Source organism: Lissotriton vulgaris, chromosome 3_2, assembly GCF_964263255.1.
Source record: "Lissotriton vulgaris chromosome 3_2, aLisVul1.2, whole genome shotgun sequence".
Lineage (NCBI taxonomy): Eukaryota > Metazoa > Chordata > Amphibia > Caudata > Salamandridae > Lissotriton > Lissotriton vulgaris.
In genome coordinates this window covers 36,247,786-36,270,079 of record NC_141690.1, presented here as the reverse complement: position 1 = coordinate 36,270,079, position 22,294 = coordinate 36,247,786, and positions in this window count along the sequence as shown.

Genomic DNA, 22,294 nt, shown 5'->3' with positions numbered 1-22,294 from the left:
GTAAATGTCAAGTCCCCTGCACCCCGTCAATCACACGTCATGCAGCTGCGCGCGCATCCAAGCTTCCGATTTCTGCTGACACTGCAACAATTCTGTTAGCACCACCCCTTGGTGCCACCCACTTGCGTCACCTATCAGTGACGTTTCTAGCACACACCTCTGATTCACGCCTAGTTTACGCCTCTTGATTACGTACTAGTAACACGTGTATACTGTTATCTTGTCTTCTCTCAGCTGTTACGCCTCTTACATTACTTCTTATGGTATAAATCAAGTATATAAGCTATGTATTGTTAATAAACGAGCGCTCTATCCCTTCTGACACCCCTGTGGTGGTCAGAACATGATATCCTGGTCTAGACCATTCCTTTATGAGGAATAAAACCCTTAGAAACTCTAACACCACGGACTCTGTCTTTTTTCATTCCGATTGAGTTGCTATTGATTAAGTACTTACCTGCATAGAAATTAAGAGAGTAAATTAATTATTTACGTCAGTCATATCAGTGAAAGTTGGCCATAATCTCAGGTCAACCGAGATGTAGTCTATATGACTTTTGTGAGAGGGCCTAATATAAGTAAGGGCATTCATGATGTCAACTTTAGTGCCCTCAAGCCATACTAAATGGTGAGTGCCTTTAAATAAATTGCAGAATGTAGCCAAGTATGAATTGGTTGGATTTCTAAAGAAAGGACTGACCAAGTGATGTCCTCGTCATCTGTTATGTGCATATATTGAGCAGCCAGTGGCTCGAATGATGGATTACAATCACCCCCTAGAATAAGAAAATATTGTTGGGGAAGTGAGTCAAGGACGTGTTCAAGAGCTTTTACAGTGCTTGAAACTGAGACCTCTCTAGCCCTCCGTACATAAATATTAAGAATATTTAATCAGGTATGATTTTCGCTGTCCAGTTGAACATCCAGTGTATCTGGGGAGTCAATTTTAAGTTGGTGAGCAGTACAGTTTAGGGAATTTCTGACCTAAATTACTAAGCCCCCTACGGCCCTCCCTTTTGTGACAGGAATAGCAGAAAGAAAAATTTAAGATAGCATGGCCTACGGACAGAACCCACAGAGCAGGGTTGTTGGAAGAGACAGATGTCGTAATTGTTCATTAAACCAGTTCTATCATGAAGGGAAGTTTTCCTGCCACATTCCACAAAATGATTTGTAGTTTGGTGAAGTTGGTATAATCTTGTGGCCTGACTGGAGATTATGGGATTGCATAGAGAAAGCGTGGAACTTCCAGATAAGCTGGTAGACATGATTTTATTGAAGTTACAGCTAGTCTCATTTGTTGACTGAAACTCAGTGGCAAGCGCACACACAACTTGAGTAGGGAGATATGGTGTTACAATGCTCATACTTGTAAGCTGAACCACAGAAGTTTTAGTTAGATGGTTGGACCTAATACTTTCCTCTACAGTGCTTGTTGTATTAAGGGTACTAGTTTGCAGGCAGGAGGAGAAGAAGGGAAAGACATACTCCCTTTTAAGTCAGACTATGTCACTAAGCATTCAGCTGAAGAGAGTTGTCATCCTAAAATGCATTGAACATGGATATTTAAATTGGATATTCGCAGTTGTTGGTTACAGTTACAGGCCCACCCAATTGTCAGGAAACACCCGGCGTTGATGGGCCTTGTATCCAACCAGCCTGTGATAAAATCCGATGTTTGTGGACACTCGGAACTGGTTCATCGTATCTGACATAGTTAAGACCAGGCTCTTGAGAGCCCCGACTTCAGCCTTTAGGCCAAAAATAAGGCTAGCATTCTGATCCTGCTCTGTTTCAGTAGTTATAGAAATGCCTGTTTGAATAGGGCTATAGATAAGGCCTTTATTACCAGCGATGTGATCCATATCCAAGTCTTCAGGCAGAGCATAGGGATTGCTACACGGCAGAATGCCATATCAAAAAAGGTTGCTTGTCCTGTTCAGTTTCAAATGATGCTAAGCAATGAGCTTGTGCCTGAAGACTTGAAGTCTCAACAGATTAATACTGTGCACTCTTGTTGTAATCTTTGAATAAACCGTGGATAGTAGTTTGATTCAGTGAATTATCACTGGTTATGGGTACTGTAGGGGAGGTGAGGGGGGGTGTGCTACCTCAGAAGTGTGTGTATAAATCACATGACATGCACCCACCAAATCCTCAGTGCGATCTAACATGCCGTTTTCCACAGCATGTTTAGTGTTTTTTTTTTGTCAGACCAGCCCCGCCCTCCATGTCCTTGCGCTTCCACATTCAAATAGGAGGTGCGCCAGAGGCAAGCTCGTCTGCGCACCGTTCGCGACCATACCTCAGCTCGTTACGCCTATACTAGGGAAGAGCTTGTTCAGGTAAATCAGCAACATGGCGCGAATGTCCAAGTTAATGTTGATAACAACTTGATAACAACTCTGTCTTGCGGTCTGCTTAATGTGAGGTCTTTGTGCAAGAACCACTCAGAGATAGTACTCCTCATCGAAACATGCTGCTTGGATGTACTGTTCCTGACAGAAACCTGGACAAGGACAGATAGTGGGGTTGAGCTTGGCCTGGCTTGCCTCCCAGGGTATAAGATTAGGCATAAACCTAGAATGGATGGTAGAGCTGGGGGTGTTGGGTTTATCTTTAAGGAGTCTCTCAATCTTATGGATTTTGAGATCAAAGATGTTCAGGGCATGGAATTGATGGTTTGTTCACTTAAAGGTCACAGGGGAGCTCTCTACTTGGGTCTGTTTTGCTATAGACCCCCTGGCAGTGCCTCTATGGTCTCGTATGAACTGATGGATCTCACCTATGACCTATCTAATTCTCATGCTAGGCTCGTGATTTTAGGGGATTTTAATCTCTGTTTGAATGGGTCTCTTGACTCAGCCTATAAAGAGCTGTGTCAAGCGTGTAGTAACATTCATCTTCAGCAGTTGGTACTCTTCCCAACACATTCGAAGGGCCATATCCTAGATCTTATTTCTGCGGATGCAAGATGGATTAAGGTCAAGAATGTAACTGTACAATGCTGGACCGATCATGCACTTACTTATTCAGTTCTCCCTGCAATTTCCCAAAGGCCCTCACATTTATAGTAGCTTAGTTAATACCCGTCTCAGTTGTCATTGGACTAAGATTTTGAATTGTCCAACATTACCCAGTCTGGTTACAAGTGGATTTGTTATGGAAAAGGGGGTAGATGACAACTATTTGAGCCTCTGTTCGCAGATAACAGGTTCCTTAGATAAAATTATTCTATTAAGGAAAGTGAAGGATAGATCTAAACGCTCTGCTCCCTCGTAGTCTAAGGAATTATGCCAGCTGAAACTGTGTTGCAGAAAAGCTGCAAGAACTTGGAGGAAACACTATACTGAGTCTGATAAAATCCACTTGAAGCAGACGCTCCAGGTCTCTAAAGAACAGATCAAAAGTGCCAAAGCAAAGTATTTAGAGGACATGGTACTTCAGTCGACCAACAAGTCCCAAACCCTTTTTAAAATTGTTAATAATCTTTCCAACCCTGCCTGCGCGTTAACTGTATCCCGGTCTCGCAGGCACTATGTGAATCTCTGGCTTCTACCTTTGAGCACAGGATCACTTCCATTTTAGCCGGGCTCTCTGCACCCAGTGTCCCCAATATTCAGGGTACTTCAGAGCCATTACCTGTACGGACTACATCTGACAGCGGGAGTGTATTATGCATACTCTGCTGTCTAGTTTTACTTCTGCCTCATACGAGGATTTTTGTACAATGGCTCACAGTGTGTCTTCAGGCTCCCCGCTAGATCATTTACCCCACAAGTTCTGGAAGCTGCTTCAGATAGAGCTTTTCCCTCTTCTATATTCGATCTGCTGCCAGTCTCTAAGAACTGCCACTGTCCCTGACAACTGGAAATTTGCAGTGGTATCGCCATTGTTAAAAAAAGCCACTCTGGACCCTCTCTGCCCTGCAAATTACAGACCCATCTCTTTACTACCTTTTCCAGTTAAAATTCTGGAAAAATTTGTAACTAAGTCCCTCTCTCATTTTATTGAAGAGAATGTATGCATAGATGTGGCCCAGTTTGGATTTCGACCAGCACATGGTACAGAATCAGCGTTGGTAGTAGTTCTTGATGACTTATGAAAGCGAGTCGACAGTGGCCGAGCGGCATTTTTGGTGCTACTCGATAAGTCGGCCGCGTTCGATACCGTGAACCATTCCATATTAATCAGGAAACTGGAGGACAGTGGGGTGGTCGGTACAGCCCGTGACTGGTTAGCCTCCTACCTCTCCAACAGAATCAAGTGGTGACCTTGCCCCCTTTTATGTCTGACAACAGAATGGTAAGGTAAGGTGTCCCAGAGGGCTCTGTGATTAGCCCCATTTTGTTCAATCTATACCTCTGACCCCTGATCGAGTTGATTAAATCCTTTGGTATCACGGTAATAAACTATGCAGATGACACATAACTTATCTTCTCCCTCGAGGGTAAGGATGCTGTCTCTACAGAGACCTTCCACTGCTGTATGCTGGCCATGGCGGGCTGGCTGAGGGAGAATTCCCTCCAGTTTAATGGATCCAAGACAGAGGTTTTACATTGCTCACTGGATAAAACCCTGCGCCCTTTACCCGATGATTTTTGCCATTCTACCACTAAGGACATTGCTGAATCAGCTGGTTCTGTTCGCAACTTGGGAGTAATTTTCACCTACAATTGGACGTCCATATAAACAAGACATTTAGTACTTGCCTGTTGTTGCTAAGAATGTTGCGTAAAATTCTCCCTACACTACCTTTGTCGGCGAGACCAGAGGTAGTGCGAAGTATCATACTCGGTAGGGTAGACTACTGTAACGCATTACTTTTAGGGGCCCCTAGCTCCTTGATAAAACAACTGCAGAGGATCCAGAATATGGCAGCCACGCTGGCTCCTTTCGCATGTGCGCTCTGCATCTTTATCTCTGGCTCTTAAAGATCTTCACTGGCTGCCTATACACCAGCGGATTTGCCTCAAGGCTTCTTGTATTGTCTTTAGAGCACTTCATGGATTGGGACCCATTGCTCTTCAGAACAAACTTAGATGGTATTCATCAGCTAGGCCGTTGTGCTCCTCTTCCGCCTTTTTGGTTGGGGTACCCCGCATTCGGGCGATACGGATGGGTGGTCTTACCTTCAGCTTCACTGCCGCTAAAATATGGAATGCTCTTCCACTCTCCTTAAGGAAGCTGAATGAGCTGACCCATTTTAAAAAGGGTCTGAAGTCTCATCTCTTTCCTAGAGATGTCTTATCCTCCCTTGCTTGTGTTGTTATTTTGGAGTCAAAGCGCCAGGATACCGTTTGGGTGACAGCAGGCGCTATATAAGTTTGTTATACAATACAATACAAAACAATACAATTAGAGGAAATAACACTTGCGCTATTGATAGTACTTAAGAATATAGTCAAATCGAATGTGATTCTATAGTAGAGGCTTTTAAACGAGAGGCACAATACAAAAGTCTCTAACCGCAGGTATAATGCTTTAAATATGCACACTAAAGTAAGCATGCAGAAACGTTTTTTTTGCCCCAAGGAATTGTACAATACCCGTCAGAGGGCTGGCCCAGCCCAGGCTCTTCCTGGCTATGTGGGGCGTGGATGGGATGGCCCTCGACACAGGCGCATCCAGCGAGTGCCCCACATGGAGCAAAGTGTCCAGCGCTTTTAGAAGAGCAAAAAGATGACAAAGGTGATCCCCTGCAACTGGGTCACGATGGGCTGGGCTAGCAGCAAACAGGTTGGGCAGCAGCAATGCCTCAAGCATGTCCCGCGTGGCGTGAAGAGTTCAGCGCTTTTAGAAGTGCAAAAGAATGATGTAGTTGACCCTCTGCACCTGGGTCACGATGGGCAGGGCCAGCAGCAAACAAGTCCGGCAGCTGCAATGCCCAACCATTTAATAATTGATTTCATAGGGATGAAGCTTCAAATGATCACTTTTGGTTAAATGACTAACCCAACATGATGACCATGAATCAACATTTTCAGACCAACCTAGTGCTCAATTTTGGATCTCAATTAGATGAATGGAGTGTTGTATAATACAATATGTAAACAGATTAAGTTGCTTAAACATGATCAATTCAATATGCGATTACAGGTATCGACTACCTATTTATGTATAAGAGGAACGTATGTTTACATACTATGTTTACATACCGTGTTTTCGGCAATTATCGAATGTTTATAAATTACAGATTTACAATCAATCAAATTGGGGGTTACATTAGAATATATTAGTGATGTGATGTGATGAAGGGCGCATGTCTGCAGACCGTAAATTTTGCAAATATTCCACTCCTCAAACAAGAGGATAAATTAACCTCGCCCGAAGCATACTTTTAAGATTCCAGACGTCTAAATTATAAAGGTTTGTTTCAGCCCGAGAAACATGCCAAAGGATGTGTAACAATAATATATTTCCTTTGTGTCTTTAGATTATTAAATTTGGACTCCAATTAATGATAAGTGCTCAGCGCGATTTATCAATTGTCAGTGAAACATCTCACTATGTTCTTCTTCCTATATGTAAAGAAATAGACTGTGGTTAAAACCCATTCAAGCAACTAACATGAGGTTTTAGTTTCTCACCAATAAAATAGGGCAACCGCCAAAGTATGACGAGGGATAGCTTCAGAGCAACACATGTATGATTAATTGCTATTACAGTCCAATCATTGCTTTCCCTTTTAGTTTTCTGTTTATTTCTAATTGGAATGCGTACATCCTTCTTTTATTTTACTATAGATCTCGGTTAATCTGAAGAACAGTATTTAATAAGCACATTAGGTAACTCTCATGTCCATACTTGCATAAGGAAAATATTTTTTTCGCAGATATTTCAAACTAAACTTGAATTTGTCACTCCTGGATGATATAGGACACTAAAGGAGTCACATAATAAAAAGCACAGAAATAATCAAACTCCTAAAACGTACCCCATGTCCATTATAACCAATTGTTACACAATACATGGAAGTTGTTAGTAATATGGTGGTTTTTCTGTGAGCACACATGGCACTTTGAAAGGGAACAATAGATATCACACCAACACAATAGACTCATTTTTGCAAATGATACGTTCTAACTAGAGGGCACATATGTGGTGGGCATCACTAGATTGCAGTGAGTTTTTTTCACACTTAGTGGGATACTAATTAGAATTTCCAATTAATACGTTTTTGTGTCATAATTATTTTTTCAATACCACAGCCTTGAAAAAGCCCCGGGCTTGGAAGCCATGTAGGGGGCGAAACACTTGCTGGCTGGGTTTCAAATTAGTAGAAGACTGCAGCTTGCTTCATTATCGACTGCATTTGAATTACAATTGAGGCTACAAATGATACATTTTTAAAATATTCACAAAATATAATCATAGGGCCTCGTTCTGAATGCACTGCTAGAAAAGAATGTCAATATCAAACGCTGGAAACCTTGTAAAATGCAACTCATGAATAACTTCGGGAAATAATCAACAATAAAAATTCTTTATGAACCATTATCCAGCATGCTAAATTAATTCGCTGAATAATTCTGCAACATGTACTGTATTTCATAACTATGCAATCTTGAATTGTAATACACTTGTATTTCATTATTGTATATTATTTCTTGTGGAAAAAAACTCTCAACATTCTTTTATATAACTTGGATATTCCAAAAGGTGGAGTTGGCCTAACCCTCTAGCTTGTACAATTTCCTGCTTGAACCATGGAAGAAAGGCAATAAAAGGCAGGCCAGAGAGTGTAGGGCCATAATATTGTTTTAGACTGTGATCCAGCAGCGTACCAGCAACAGATACTCCAATGCCACATACTCACCTGGGCCCATAAACACTCACAATTTGTGTAAACCGCAGGAGTCAAAGTTTATTATTTTTAATACTTCAAGATTGATTATTTCTTAATCCTAACTAACCTTTCACTGATCACAAAGTTCTTTTGTGTGGTCGATGGACCATTAGTTGAACTAGTTGATGGTGAAAATTAACTAAATTCTTACTTTGTACCTTGAAGAAAATAACCACAGACTCGGGAACGTTTCAAGTCTTTATCTAAAGTATTTGCATGTAAACCACTTCAAAGTACAGCACATTCACCAATATTCATAGGAGAGAAGGTTCAATTCATCATATAAACAACACACACTTCAAACTTGCAATGACTTATGCTCAGAAAGGAGAGGACAGAGAGAAAAGAGCACCTAAACATTCACAAAGTATATATTTACCTAGGATTTTTGTGAAGACCAGCCCCATGGGAAAAGGGCTGGTAGGGGTCCCACGGGATAGATCAGGAGACAAAGACTTCAGTACAGGATTCAGGACAGGATAGATGATCTCTCTAGCACTGACGCTCACGTCGCACCCCTCTGTGACACGCTCATCCTCCTCGAGATTCTTCTGTGATCATCTTTCTAAGCCTAATAATTTAAGATGTTTAGCTCTGCCATCAGTTCTTCATCAGCATCACTCGCCACTCCAACAGCATCCCAAGCTCTGCAGCATTCACCATCAACGTATCTCTAACTACCTAAAACTACCTCAATTATACCTTTTCTCTTATCATGTACCACCCATTAATGTTTCAATATCGTAAAATACTAACTCTGATTGGTCAGGCAAGGGGGGAAGATCCTCACACCATTCTTACATTTCACTCTTTTCTGTTATCCCTTTGTTAATAAACCCATCCCCTTAATTTTTTTTCAAACTTTATTTCCCCACCCGCATTCACATTGCATCTGGTACAAATGTTTTAACTTTAGTATGTGGTGTTATTCATTCGGGTCTTGTACTGCAGATTCCCAAGCTTCAAGTAGACAGTGGCCTTGCATTCTTATTGAACTACACGTCATCCTTCCAGGTTGACTTCCACTTGACATGCTCGAAACCCATGTGACACGGCTCACTCCAGACATTCCCAAGAGGCCCAAATGCACACTAATAATAAAGTCAGAAAGACAGATGTTACTTCCAAGAATACATGGTTTCACTGTATGCCACCCATCTCTACTCTAATCCCCTTTACTTATCATTCCTTTCCCCCATTAGCCTTAGTAAATGCACTCAATTTAGTTTCAAGCAAGCAGATGCAAAGCACGTGAGTCTTCAAGACTCCATATTAGTACCTTCTGCTCATGCGCAAGAATTTTCCCTCCAGCCACAGCTCGTCATACTGTGTAGAAGCAGTGAACGCATGCACAATAAAGATTCCCCTTTTGCAGCCAGTTCAAATGAAGGAAACGCGTTGGCTGTGGTGCAAATTTTAAGAAACTATCTTATGGAATAAAGGATAATTTGAATATACTCACAGTTCTCTCTGACTTCATCTTTGATGCACCATCCCTATTTTCACAGTATGTACAAGTGGTAATTATTTTTGTGTGGGGTGCAATGTTCATATTGTTCACAAATATTGTTTAAAGGGTGTGATAACTGTGCATGTCATGGATATATTTATGATTTTTGTCCTCAGAGCATGTGCCGTCAGTATCTTACAGAGATGGTGTAGGGACATAGGTCACAGGATGACATGATTACGTGTGGAAATCGTTAAGCTATATTTTTCATTTGTAGTCATGTAATGAGTTCAGGGGCTTATTTACAAGTCCCTTGTCCTCCCGGTGCAATATTTTTTGTGAAATGCATCACAATGGTATGCCTCCGTAGAGGGGCTCAACGAGGAAAAATGTTTTCATTTCTCCTCCTTTTGTCCTCTTGTAATTGTTTTTGTGCAGGTAGGTGTCCCTTTCTGCATAAAAACAATCATCCCTGTGATCCAGGCACCCTTGCCCAATGCTGCAACGGTCCCTGCATCGGTGCATGGCAGATAATTGTGCACCAGGGCAGGAGAGCAAAGGGATCCCTCATATCATTGTAGATATGAGGCATCCCTTTGCTTTGGAATTAATGCAGCGCAGCCAAATGGTTTTTGTCACTGCGCTGCCTTAATTCCTTGTAATAAATGCCCACATATTTTTCTGCTGTGCCCCGTTATCCTTTCTTGATTATTCTACTAAAGAGAATGCCAAAAGAACCAAATAGTCCAGTTGTGACTGCTACCTCCCACCTGCAGTGAGGCTGGTGGGGTGAAGGAGCGGGGGGTGATCGGGTAAAAAAATAATCACTTACCTCCCTGCCGAGGCCACCTCTGCCACTCCTGCGCCCTCTTCCTTCTTTGGAGAAGCAGGAACCAGGAAGCGCCAGGGCTCCCACACTCCCTGCAACCAGTCACAACTCTGAAATGCAGAGTTGTGATTGGTTTGAGCGTTGTAGCATGGTGCTCAGCCATGAGCTGTAGTGGTGGCATGTGCTCCATGAAGGCTGTAATGCAGCCTGTAGAGAGGAGGAGGAAAGTGCGCATGACTGGTTTGGCCAGAGAGGGCCGATCAAACGGTCTTTGTGCACTTAGGAGGGTTGTACCTTCCCCCCTGCTCTTCAGCCCCACCCCCTCACGCCAGGTGCGGCAGCAGAAGGGCAATGTAAAATGATAATAACGTTACGTTATTATCATTTTCTTTTTTCCTTTCTGTTGCTGCATGATGGCAGTGGGGTGACTCTGTGAAAAACCGTCTTTAGGTCTGGAAATGCTTGAATGAGGGCTCTTCCCTTCCACTTACCTACAGTCATAACTAGCAGTGTAACACAAAATGTGCAAAAGGTGTGTTTTGAAATTCAGTGATTGAACATAGTTTCTCATTGGCAAGTATATAGAGTTAGTTACAGTTAAGTCGATATCCATCAATATAAATGTAATTAAGTTGATTGGGAAACACTTGTTATTTTGAATACATGAAAATTCTCCTATTGTCATAGGAATAAGAACACTTGATGATTCTGTAATGACACTGTAGCAAACGTAATATTTGAAAATCAAAGAAATATTTTTAGAAAGACAGAGGTTGAAATGTTCCAGTTGTAACAATGAAATCATATTAAATACAAATCTAGGTTAAGGTGAGTCAAGATTTATTAAAGGTCTGTCAAATTCATATTATAATGCGAGACACTGATAAGCACTTTCATTTTATTGAAACTACTTTTCTAAAATTAATATATTCAAACATGACTTTTAGATTTTGATTTCAAGAATTGTGAATGCGTATGGAACAGAAAGATATGGTGAGCCTATTTATATTCGCTCACTTTATGCAATTTATCACTGTCAACATTTGAGCAAAATATCCATAGAAGTCTCTGCCATACACCTTTAAAAAATTACATTTTGCTATAGTGTATTCATATCCCTCCAGCAAACGAAATAAGATGGATTTGCGGAATCCAAAAATGTTTATTATTTCAGATGCGTAATTCGTATCTTTCCCTCTTTGGTTTGCTGAGGCCACATTTCCGAGGGTAAAAATCACGCTTTATTATGACTAGAACACAGACCCTCAATGTTAACATCATTCCATTTAAAGAAATTAATTTGCAAAACGAACACATATCCTGAAATAATTCGGAAATAAATGGTAAACAGACATGAGTCATTGAATAGGACGAGACAACCCATAAAGACAGGCACACAAAGACACAAACATATATATTCGCCAGAGTAAAACACATTTAAAGCAGAGGTATAATACCAACAGAATATAAAACACATCCTGAAGTAGGCGATTTACGGTTAGCTATGTAGTAATATGCCTCTTCCCCCATTCATGTGCTTATCAGGAGCACATATGTGAGATCATATTACCCAGTTGAAACGGCATCACCAATTGACTTAATTTAGGACATTTCAAATTACGTCCTTGCTTACATCACTTTTGAAAAGCCGTTTTAGGTCTTTAACCTCTCCATTATTATTGTGCAATTGGATACGTTTGTGTGACCGTACTTTCTTATTCAAAGAAAGCTGAAGAAAAGTCTTCTTCTTCCCATCACTCGCCATAAAACAGTCATCCAGGAACAAACATCTTCTTGCTTTTGTTTATGGAGAGGTAAATTACTTTGTCTCCCCAATACTATTGTCCATTGTATTCAAATCATCTCATGAAATCTTCAGAAATAGACTGACTCTTGGTACAAAAGAATATTCTGTTCAAGGCACAGTGTGTGTTCCATAAAGTGGTGCTGAGCATGGTTATAATCTTCATGAGGGAGCGTTTTATACACTATTCTATGCTGTGTTTGCTCAAATTAGCCTTTACATCTTTATTGCCATACCTTTGACACAAAGTGTGACAAAAGCAGATAGATTCGTCTATTTTGTTACTATGACCTGGAACTGCCTCCCAAGTCATCTTTGAGAAATCTCCCATACTCTTTGCTTTATGTAATTTCACAAGGTGCCGCTATTCTGAATTACCAACTCACTATACCTTTGATAGGTAGATTTTGCGCTTGAGTAGCCAGTGCTGAATTTGTAAAAAAAATCGTGTTGGGACGCAAAGTTCTGCTCAGACGTCCATGACCTTTGTTACCAAATGATGAGGCTGCTGCATGCCAAATACCAAAGAATGTTTCATTTATCATATTGATAATTGGCCAGTTAACTTATTCTCCCTCTCTGATCCACTCCACAAAATGACTTTATTGCCTTTTACTGTAAATAAACAGACATTTGATAGTATGATCACTTTACAAAACACGTTTATTGATTCCACCCCATGACATTTTCGTAAATCACCATATATCATATCCCCTGCCTCTTTATCTCACTAGTGCACATTCATTTTCATCCCTGCTTTCTTTCAATATTGTGTTGTCCTTCTTTACCTCCATTTGTGTTTTTCTCTCTCTTGCTCTGGTTCAAAGTCTAACTTTGAAAAATAAGTACCAGCACCTTAAAAAATCTGTGACGTGGCCCCTCCTACAACTACGAGATCAAATTAGGCCCTAGTGATACCTTGCTGGGGTAATTTTTGTCCCCACCGTAGTAACTTATGACAAACTAACGATCAATCAAAAGTTCTTCTTCGAATTAGGGGACGATGTGACATTTTCAGCTTCAATCAATTCACTGCAGGTGCTGTGCAAGCTAAATTGCTTATCCTGTACTACATCTTAAGCATTCATTGCATATGGCAATTTCGAAATGATTATATGTACTTGCAGAAGTCTTTCTTTTTCCCTTCAGCTCAGTTTAATTCGTCACCTCAGTTATGACAGCAATAACATAAAAGGCACTCAGTGTAGATTCACAGAATAATTAAGCAGTGCTGATCTTAGGGCAGTTCTATTTTCAATGAAACACTGATTGCATTGTTCATAACAAAACTACTTCTGCATGACAGAACTAATTAGTGGCCATCTGAACTTAGTTACCCAAACGAAAAAAGCAATTAAAAATGCCGTCATCACTGGATCTGCCATTTAACAGCTGGTTGTATTGATAAGCTATATAGCAAGTTAAAGCTACTTTAGAACACAATAGAGCTTAATCTGTCTGCGAAGTAGTAATTAGAAGGCAATAAGAGAATATAAGATTACTGTTGTGAAACTATCATTATGATGCAAATAGCTTTAGAAATGGAATGCTATTTGCCTTTTTACTCAACAAACATTGTACACCAAATGATTCGTTTTTACATTTGTATGAAATTTGGTCTAGATCTGTTTTCTTATCCCCCCCGCCCCCTGAAGACGGAAGTCTTTTTTTCTGTTTATGTAAAAACATATTTTTTCATATTCTGAAAAAGCACGCACAACTTTGCTCCAGATCTTAGAGGGTATAATTTTGATTTTCAAGCTATTCGAACGATACAAAAACCTCAATTTACAGGGCAAATCAGGTATGACATCACATGACCTTCTACCAGGGCAAAGACAATCAACAATGCAAACAGGAGCAATGCAACTTTGCTAACTCTTACTTTTTTGGGAGAAAAGACTATGCATTTTAGAGTTTAAAACTGTGAATAATATCATGGAATGGTTTTCTCTAGTCGGATAGTTATATGCACTAACATGATCATTGGGATATACATTGCTTAATACTAAAGAATGTTTGGAACTTCAACGGATTTTCCAACCAAAATACGTGTCCAAGTTTTGATAAATAAGCATATTATGTGAAAGCCCTCTTGCTGGTAGTTTGATTGAGAACTGTATATAGCTTTACTTTGCACACATGTGAGTAAGATACCAGTGAGAGTCTAGAATCTAAAGGAATATTTCGCTATAGGACTTTGATATACATCAATTTTAGAGTTAGAGTAAGACATTTTCTGGTCAACCAAGATTCTCGAAATTATGCAAAAAGTGTAGAACCAGTTATGGGGAAACATTATGCAAATTCCCTGAGCCCACTCACCCCACAAAACAGACAAGATTTTTCTACCTAGGATTTGTGATGACGTTGCAGCATATTTGAAAAAGTTGAGATAAATAATCTCAGCCTTCTCTACAGTACATTTGAAAAGTGAATATTAGAATGAATATGAATTTAAAATGTAATGTAACTCTGACATATTAAATAAAAAGGATGTGAATGACTTAGGGCCTTGAATTTGACATTGGCGGTCTCAAGTACTCAGCTGAATCCATCGTCTTTCACCCGCTGCATCTAGATGCATGCAGGCTGCTTCGTTGTCTACATCCATAGACTATTTTTCCGCCACCATCGATAAACACAACAGCCAATGCAATGCGGTGTTCCCCAATGCTAGCGAATACTACTCTGTCGCTGCCAGGGAGGCGGTTTCCTGCCAAGCAGATTTAGATCACAGAGTTGTGCTGGCAAACTTCTAGCAGTGGTTCCCAGACAGAGTCAGTCCATCGCAGTACGCGCTCCACAATGCACATCACTGTGGCCATTGGAGGGATGCCAGTAGACCATGCCGGATATCCATTGGCCAAATGGAGACACCTATATACCACACTAATACCTAACAAATACTGGTGCGATCGACTTCCGCAAACACGCACATGAACTGCGTGTTTGCGGAAGTCGATCCCACCGATACTCGTGGTACGAGTCAACTGATGAACATACAGGTTTCTCCCATTGTCAACCTTGATAGCAATAGAATAGGACCCCGAAGAAGTATACAACTACATTTCAAGAGCTGCTTGCTAAATTTGACGGGTCCCAGTCAGACGGTGGTGTAAAAGAGATTAATTTCCCAACGTCGTGTTGTGTTATTTGAACAGCTTGATTAAGAGAAGCTATTTGGTCCTGAAGAGAACTCTACACTCATCAAGTGTTTGAAATGCGTAGACCAGTTATTTTTCAGCCATAAGAATGCACAACAAAGTTTGAATTGTGTATAGAAAGAATACAATGTGATGATATTGTGTACTATGGCGTTGTTCTGAATTAAGGACAAACAAAGATCAAACAAAATGAACTTGTAAATAGAAGGTGATGGCTGAGAATGTGGTGAATGAATGTGAGAACGTCTGAAAAGGTTGAATGAGTGATTGAATATGAGCATGTAAAAAATGTTTTAGGTGATAATTGTATTCAGTTGTGATTTCAAAACTTTAAATGTTATGAAAATGTGTACATTTTGATAAGAAAAATATTTAAAAAGAAAAAGATGTATTCAAGACAGAACCGGAAGTCCATGACACATGTTGTTTTAATTGCAATATGCTTGCTCAAATGAGAGTATAAATAAAGTAGCAGTATTGGCATTTGTTTAGTTAGATATAGGTCAGTGGCTTGGCCTTACTGTTGGGAGCCCAATCCCAGTGGTGGTATTAGTTATCAATTCTGAAGGGAGGGCGCTGGGTTTTGTGTGAGAGAGTGTCCCTCTGCAGCCTTTGGAATCTATTCTCCAGGGTTGTCTGTGATGTAGCCAAACAATGTATACTTAAGTGCATTATAACCTCGCTGTAAATGCTAACTTTGAAATGGGTGCTTAAAAACACGTTGTGTTTGGTGTCAAAAAACTTGGAATCATACCTCCACACCAGTAACTGGTGTGGGAGGTATGGTTCCTCCCTTGAAGAACCACTACTGTGGGTCACCGGTCTACCCGGTTCCAGCTATCTTGACCAGGGCATCACAAAATGGATGCTGCCAGCCACAGACAAGCGTCTGCCCTCCTGCTGCTGAGCTCGAGCAGGGTAAGGCTTGACAATAGGTCCCCTGTCACAGGGAGGTATGACCACCTCCCAGACAGGATTTAGTGTATTGGGGCTTGGTGGGAGCACTCTGAGAGTGCCTGAAAGTCTGCCATGGGGGCACATTTGGTGTCCCCGTGAATAGTCTAGCTCAAACTGGTTTCAGGAGCCATTTGCTCCTGCTCTGGTGCAAAACTGGACAAGGGTGTAACCAGCCGGCTCTCCTGACCCTCCCATAGGTGGGTCACCAGAGTTTGTCAACCCCTTCCTCAGGTATAAAGTAGGAGCTCTGACTACAGGACTTTAGATTTTACCTGGAGTAAATGCTGCAAGTAGAAATCAAGTACTTCAATGATCTCCACTGCACTGGACAACTGAAGAATCTCCATTGGAGTAAAGAAGTTACTCCCCTGCTGAAGCAGGCACCTTAACGCATCTGACCGGTTTGCATCTCGCGAGCTCCTGAGGACTCCTAAAATGTCTGCAACACAGGAGGTATGTTCCTGAGAGTCTCTTTGGTCAATCTGCTCTCTCAGCAATTCTGAGACCAGTATCCCTCGTGTGGACAGTGCAACCAAACCCCTGTGCAGTGTGAACTTTTGCAGCAGCATATGCTTTTTGCAATCCCTGAGTCTGTGCTTTGGGCTACACGTATTCCTGACCCGAATCAGTATTTCCACAGAATATTTCCGGCCTCCACTCCACACGTGCTCCCTGGGCCTGTACTTTGTGTTTCAGCTTGAGGTTCTTTCGCGATCCGTGGTCCATTGGCCTGTGGGTCCCTGTGAAGGAAACGTTGATATCTCTTTGGCTTCCCGGTTGCTCCAGATATACCCTGACTTCCCATAGCTTGGAGAGTCTCCAGGACCTTGCTGGTTCTCACTGTGAATTGTACCCTCTGCCTGCCTGGGGTGCATTTACCAAGGCTTGTTGGCGTTCAATCCAGACACTGACCCCTCAGCACTCGACATCCTTCGTGGGACAGCTCACCTACAAACTTTGGTCCTCTTTGACATCTCCTGGTCTCCATGGCTGCAGAGTCAAGCATCCAGTCTTCTCACCTGAAGCACCCAACATAGTTGGGCATTCGTCTATTGACCCCTGGTCACTCTGAAGTGACCCAGATGCTGTCCCATCTGCTTTCCGGTTCTTCTCACCTCGTATCCCAGCTTGGCTTTCATCAGATACTTTTCATCTTCTTGGCAGCAGCACTTCTTTGAGTAACGCCATTGAAAACAATAAAGTTTTCCAACCATTTGACCCCTATGCACCCGGCTCCTCTGGGATGGTTAACAGGGGTACTTCAGTACTCACGAGGGTGCTGGCCTTAGAATCTTCTATGTTTCAAAGGGTTTGCTTGAAGTACTCGCCGAAGTGTCCTTAAACTGTAATTTTCCAACTGCAACTTTCCCATAGAATTGTACGGAACTCGTGTCTGTGTTCACACACTGAGTCCGTCCTCTGCGGGCTCCCTGTGTCACTCCTTTGCGTGGTTCCTTGGGGTCCCTGCGATTCTACATGCTCTAGGCACTGTGTCTAGTGAAGTCCTTTTTGTTATACCATTTTTTTAGTATTTGGTTCCGTCTCCCCCTGGAGCCCGCTGTGTATTGTGCTATTTACTGTTCATTAAGTGCTGTGTGCCTTGTGCTCTCATCTTGTATAGAGTATTTGGTAATACATAGATATATTTTATATATCTCTTGTGTGATTCTCCTTTCATTTGGTTATTCAGGAGGTTCTGGTCCGGTAAAACAAGCTGCTTTGCATTCTTTCGAGTGTCTCCACAGCTACCACACGGATAGCATTCTATAAAGGTTGTCTTTAACCTAATCATCAATAAGGGTTGTTTGGACTGATAAGAGGTGTACACTTTATTTAGTGGACAGCCTATACTAGGCCAACTTCTCAAATTGGTATGCAGTGGTTGGGATTCAAGCTTGTTATTGTTTTACTAGATGAATCTCATTGAGTAAATAACGGAAAAGCACTAAAGGTATTTGGGTACATATAATACATCAAGACTAGAATAAGTAAGTTCTACTGAACTTGGAGTTGGGTAAGTCAAGGGTCTAGCACACCCTTTATCTAACTCCAGAGAGTTTAGTTCCCACGAGGTTAGGTAGGTGCCTATACCCCATAACACTAGTATGTCCTCTAGAGGAGAACCCTGTGGCTCTCTGCCAACTAGGTATGACCGTATGTCATTCCAAGAACTGAGAAATATGTGTGCATCCAGGAGGCTGAGGACAAGGAGAGGACCCAGGACTCAATACCTACAAGAAATATTAGTTCTAGATGACCTCAGAAAGACTTCAGTTTCTGATGAGGTAGGTAGAGGGGCTGGGGCAGTGGATTAGGACAGCGCAGAAAGTGAACACTTCTTTGATCTGGAATCAAACACAGGTCAGTAGGATTAAGATGATTCTAATCAGGTCAATCCAACTTTGCCTTTAGATGGAGGAGAAGGCCCCAGTGGCAGACTCTTTTCTCCCCCAGGAAGGGTATAAAGTTTACCTAGAAGATAAAGATCTTCTTCCAGGGAATCTAATCATTCAGGTACTTCTGTAGGGATCTCTACTTCTCATAAAAGAGAATCTTCTTATGATACGAAGTGCCATTTTCTTGACTATGAAAGAGCTAAGCTCAGGCTCAAAAAGGAACAATTGGCCTTAGACAGGGAATCCCTAGAACTCCAGACAGTTTCTAGAAGAATGGGACTAGAGTCCCATGGTCGCAGCAAAAGTGTCCCTAGACCTAGAGAGTATACTCTTGATCATAGGAACCTGAACAAGATAGTCCCTGCCTATCAGAATGGGGATGACATCAACAAATGGATAACTGCACTAGAGAGGGCATGTAAAGTACAGAGGGTCCCTCAAGAGCAGTGGGCAGCTATCTTGTGGCTCTTCTTTGCTGACAAAGGTAGAGACAACTTCCTCATCTCAGCCCGATAATTATCGGGTCCCTTCTGTTCCACATCGCCAGAGGTTCCAACATGAAGGCAAAAAGCAATGGAGAGAGGGAGCATCCTTGCCGAGTGCCCTTTCCAAGCACAAATGTTGAGGGATACATGATTGATACCACTATCGGAGCCCACTGAGTCGCATATAGGAGGTGTATCCAGCGCAGGAAGTCAGGGCCAAACCCTATTTTCCACAAGACTGCAAACTAGTTTGCCCATTCGATAGTGTCAAATGCCATGGCCGCATCAAGCAACACTATAACGTATCTTCCGGTATTGTGTCAGTATGGGCAAGCACTCCATGCAGTCTCCTCAAGTTGAGAGAGGTGTTTCTGGCTGGCATAAAGCCAGACTGATCAGGTTGTACTAACTTGGTGATTACTGTTAATAAACAGGTGGCAAGTAGTTTTTTCAGAAACTTGGATTGTGTATTCAACAGTGAGATCGGCCTATAGGAGGTGCGGAGGTTCTTGGGATTTTCATCCTTGTGGATAACCACAATAGTGGCTAATCTTTGGTCTACTGGGAGCTGCCCCATCTCACTGCTTCATTGAACATGTTTGCAAGATAAGATGGAACTTTGCTGGGGTCGAGCTTGTATAATTAGACCAGCATGCCATTTGGGCCAGAGGCCTTTCCCCCAGGCAAGTCTTGGATAGCTTTCTATACCTCTGAAGAGTCTAATTCTTTTTCCAGCTTTTTCATCATCGGAAAGCTGTGGCAAAGGGATATCTTGCAGCATCGGCAGTGTGTCTGATTCAGTGTATGTCATGTGTGAAGTATATATATCTCGTTAGTGGTCAGCAAATGCATTCGCTATTTCTTGCAGGTTCGAGCTCTTGTGGCCGGATTTTGTGGCAAATTCCAAAAACTATTCGGTTTGCCTGCTCTCTGCGGTTGAGTCACGCGAGCAGCTTACCAGCCTTATCACCTACTTCATAGACTTTACAGAGTGTGGCTCTACGTTACGCTCTGGCGGCATCAACTGCCACCGATACATAGGCCTTTTTTTAAGTTGCAATTCATGTCTTGTATCATCGGAGTCGGTCTCCAGTAGAATCCATCCCAGATCTAATATTTTGGTTTCCAGTCGAACCAGTTCTCCATGTTTCTCCCTCTTGGAACTAGCAAATTGGGAAACTGACGTCCACCCCTTATGACTACATTATAGGCCTCCCATAGCACTTGTGCTGAGTCTACCAAGTTTTCATTCTTGTGAATGTTATGTTCTGTGTCACTCACAATCCGTTCACGTATTTTAGGGATCTTGAAAAACCAGGGATTTATTGGGGCTGCCCTCCCTCTTTGTGCTTCTCCCACCTCAACCCAGGCCCAGAGGGGCGAATGGTCTGAGATGCCTCATGCGAGTTGGTTGACCTCCCTGACCTGCCCCAGTTGATCCACCAACATTATTATGAAGTCTGTTCTGGACATACTTCTGTGGGCCCCTGAATAAAATGTGTATTGTCAATCTGTGGGATGAAGCATTCATCAGGTGTCAATGAGGCACCAAAGCTGACAGGAAATTATATGGATCTAAAAGCCAGAGCCTGGACACCAGGTGGGATGTATACCGAAACCAGATTAAGTGCTTGTCCTTCCCAGCACCCTGAGACAGCCACAAACCTTCCCAATATGTCTGTTTTTTGACTGTCAATTGTCATTGGGAAGTTCTTCCGGAGGAGTATCGCTACCCCTCAGTAGCTGGAACCAAAGGCAGAGTGTGCCACCATTTTAAACCCCCAACGATTGAGAGCCTGACATGCGTTAAACATAAGGTGTATCTCCTGAAGTAGAACCAAGTCAGGTGAATACCTCCTGACATACTTTAGTATCATACCGCGTTTCAGGTTGTCACCCAGGCCATTGATGTTCCAGAATATCAATTTAAATTCAAATGCCTGCCATGGCCCCATAGTCAATCGGTACGTTAAGAGGAAAATCCAGGATAGACATTACAGATACATCACACTTCAGACAGCTTATTCCAACTTCCGCCGGTGTGAACAATGTAAGCTTGATAATTTTAGGTACTAGCTGTATGACATAATTATTGGATCAAGTGTACACAACCTTGCGTGAACCCTGAAATGAAAAAACTTGCCCCCCCTCAATACCTCTAGATGGGCCAATTTGATCCCCTATGCAAACATAGTTGAGTAGAACATTTTTTGTCAATAACAAACGACCCTCTCACCCATAACACCCAAACTGTATCCCCCTCCCTGCTTTCCTGCATGGCAGCAGTAAAACCTCCCTCCATCCCAACATTGCAGAATGCCTATCCCTACCCCAAACATTTGTGGGTCGTGTGCCTGCACCGCACCCATTCTGTATCAAGTGATGTAAGTTATTGTAACATGAGTTCTAGGGTCCCGGAGCCCAGTTCACAAGGTCATGCCACAATGGCATTGTTCAGTGAAAGTGGAAGCCTCCGCCATCCCAACCGGAAAGGCACATCCCACCGAAATACTGTTACCCTGACCCCCAAGAGAAGAAGGGGGGAAGCTTGAGAGCTAAGGAGTAAAACAATAAACGATAAAGACCAGTCATTTTCTTTCTTCATCAATTGATTGGTTTTCTCTCGACAGGGATCCTGCTTCTCGTTCCAAGCGATTCTGTCCCTGACTGTCTCAGGAGTTCTATTGTTTCTTCTTGCCAGGCACTCGACAGCCGTCGAGCCAGTCCCAGGCCTCATCTGGAGCAGTGAAGAACCATGCCTTGCCCTCTGCCTCCACTCAGAGCATGGCTGGGAAGAGCATTGCATATTTAATATTCTTGTCTCGAAGGGCTCTTTTGACGTCCAGGAAGCTACGCCATTGCCGTTGGACCTTTATCATAAATTCTGAGTAGAAGGTCAGGTTGCTGTTTTCAAGCTCTAAGGGAAATGATGTGCGGGCCGCCGCAATATGATATTTCTATCACGGTAGTTCAAGATCCTTGCCACAATAGGTCTTGGGGGAGCTTCGGGTCTGGGCCTTCCACAGGGGCACCCTGTGAGCCCATTAAATCATGAAGAAGGTAGACAGTCTAGCTGGTTTCAGGTGGTTCAAGTTTAGCTCTCCCAGAAAGGGGTCTGTTGCTTGCACCTCGGCACGTTCCCAGACCCCAACAATTCTTACGTTATTGTGCTGGTGGCGCCCTTCGTAATCGTCCAGAAGGTCCTCCATTTTGTCGCTCCAGGTTTGCAGCTCTGCCACTTTCTTCTGCAGAGTGAGGTTGTCATCGGCCAGCGAGCTAGTAGTGGCTTCAACCTCCGCTATTCTAGAGTTCATATTGTGCATATCTGCGTGGATCAGGGACATTTCTGCAGAGACC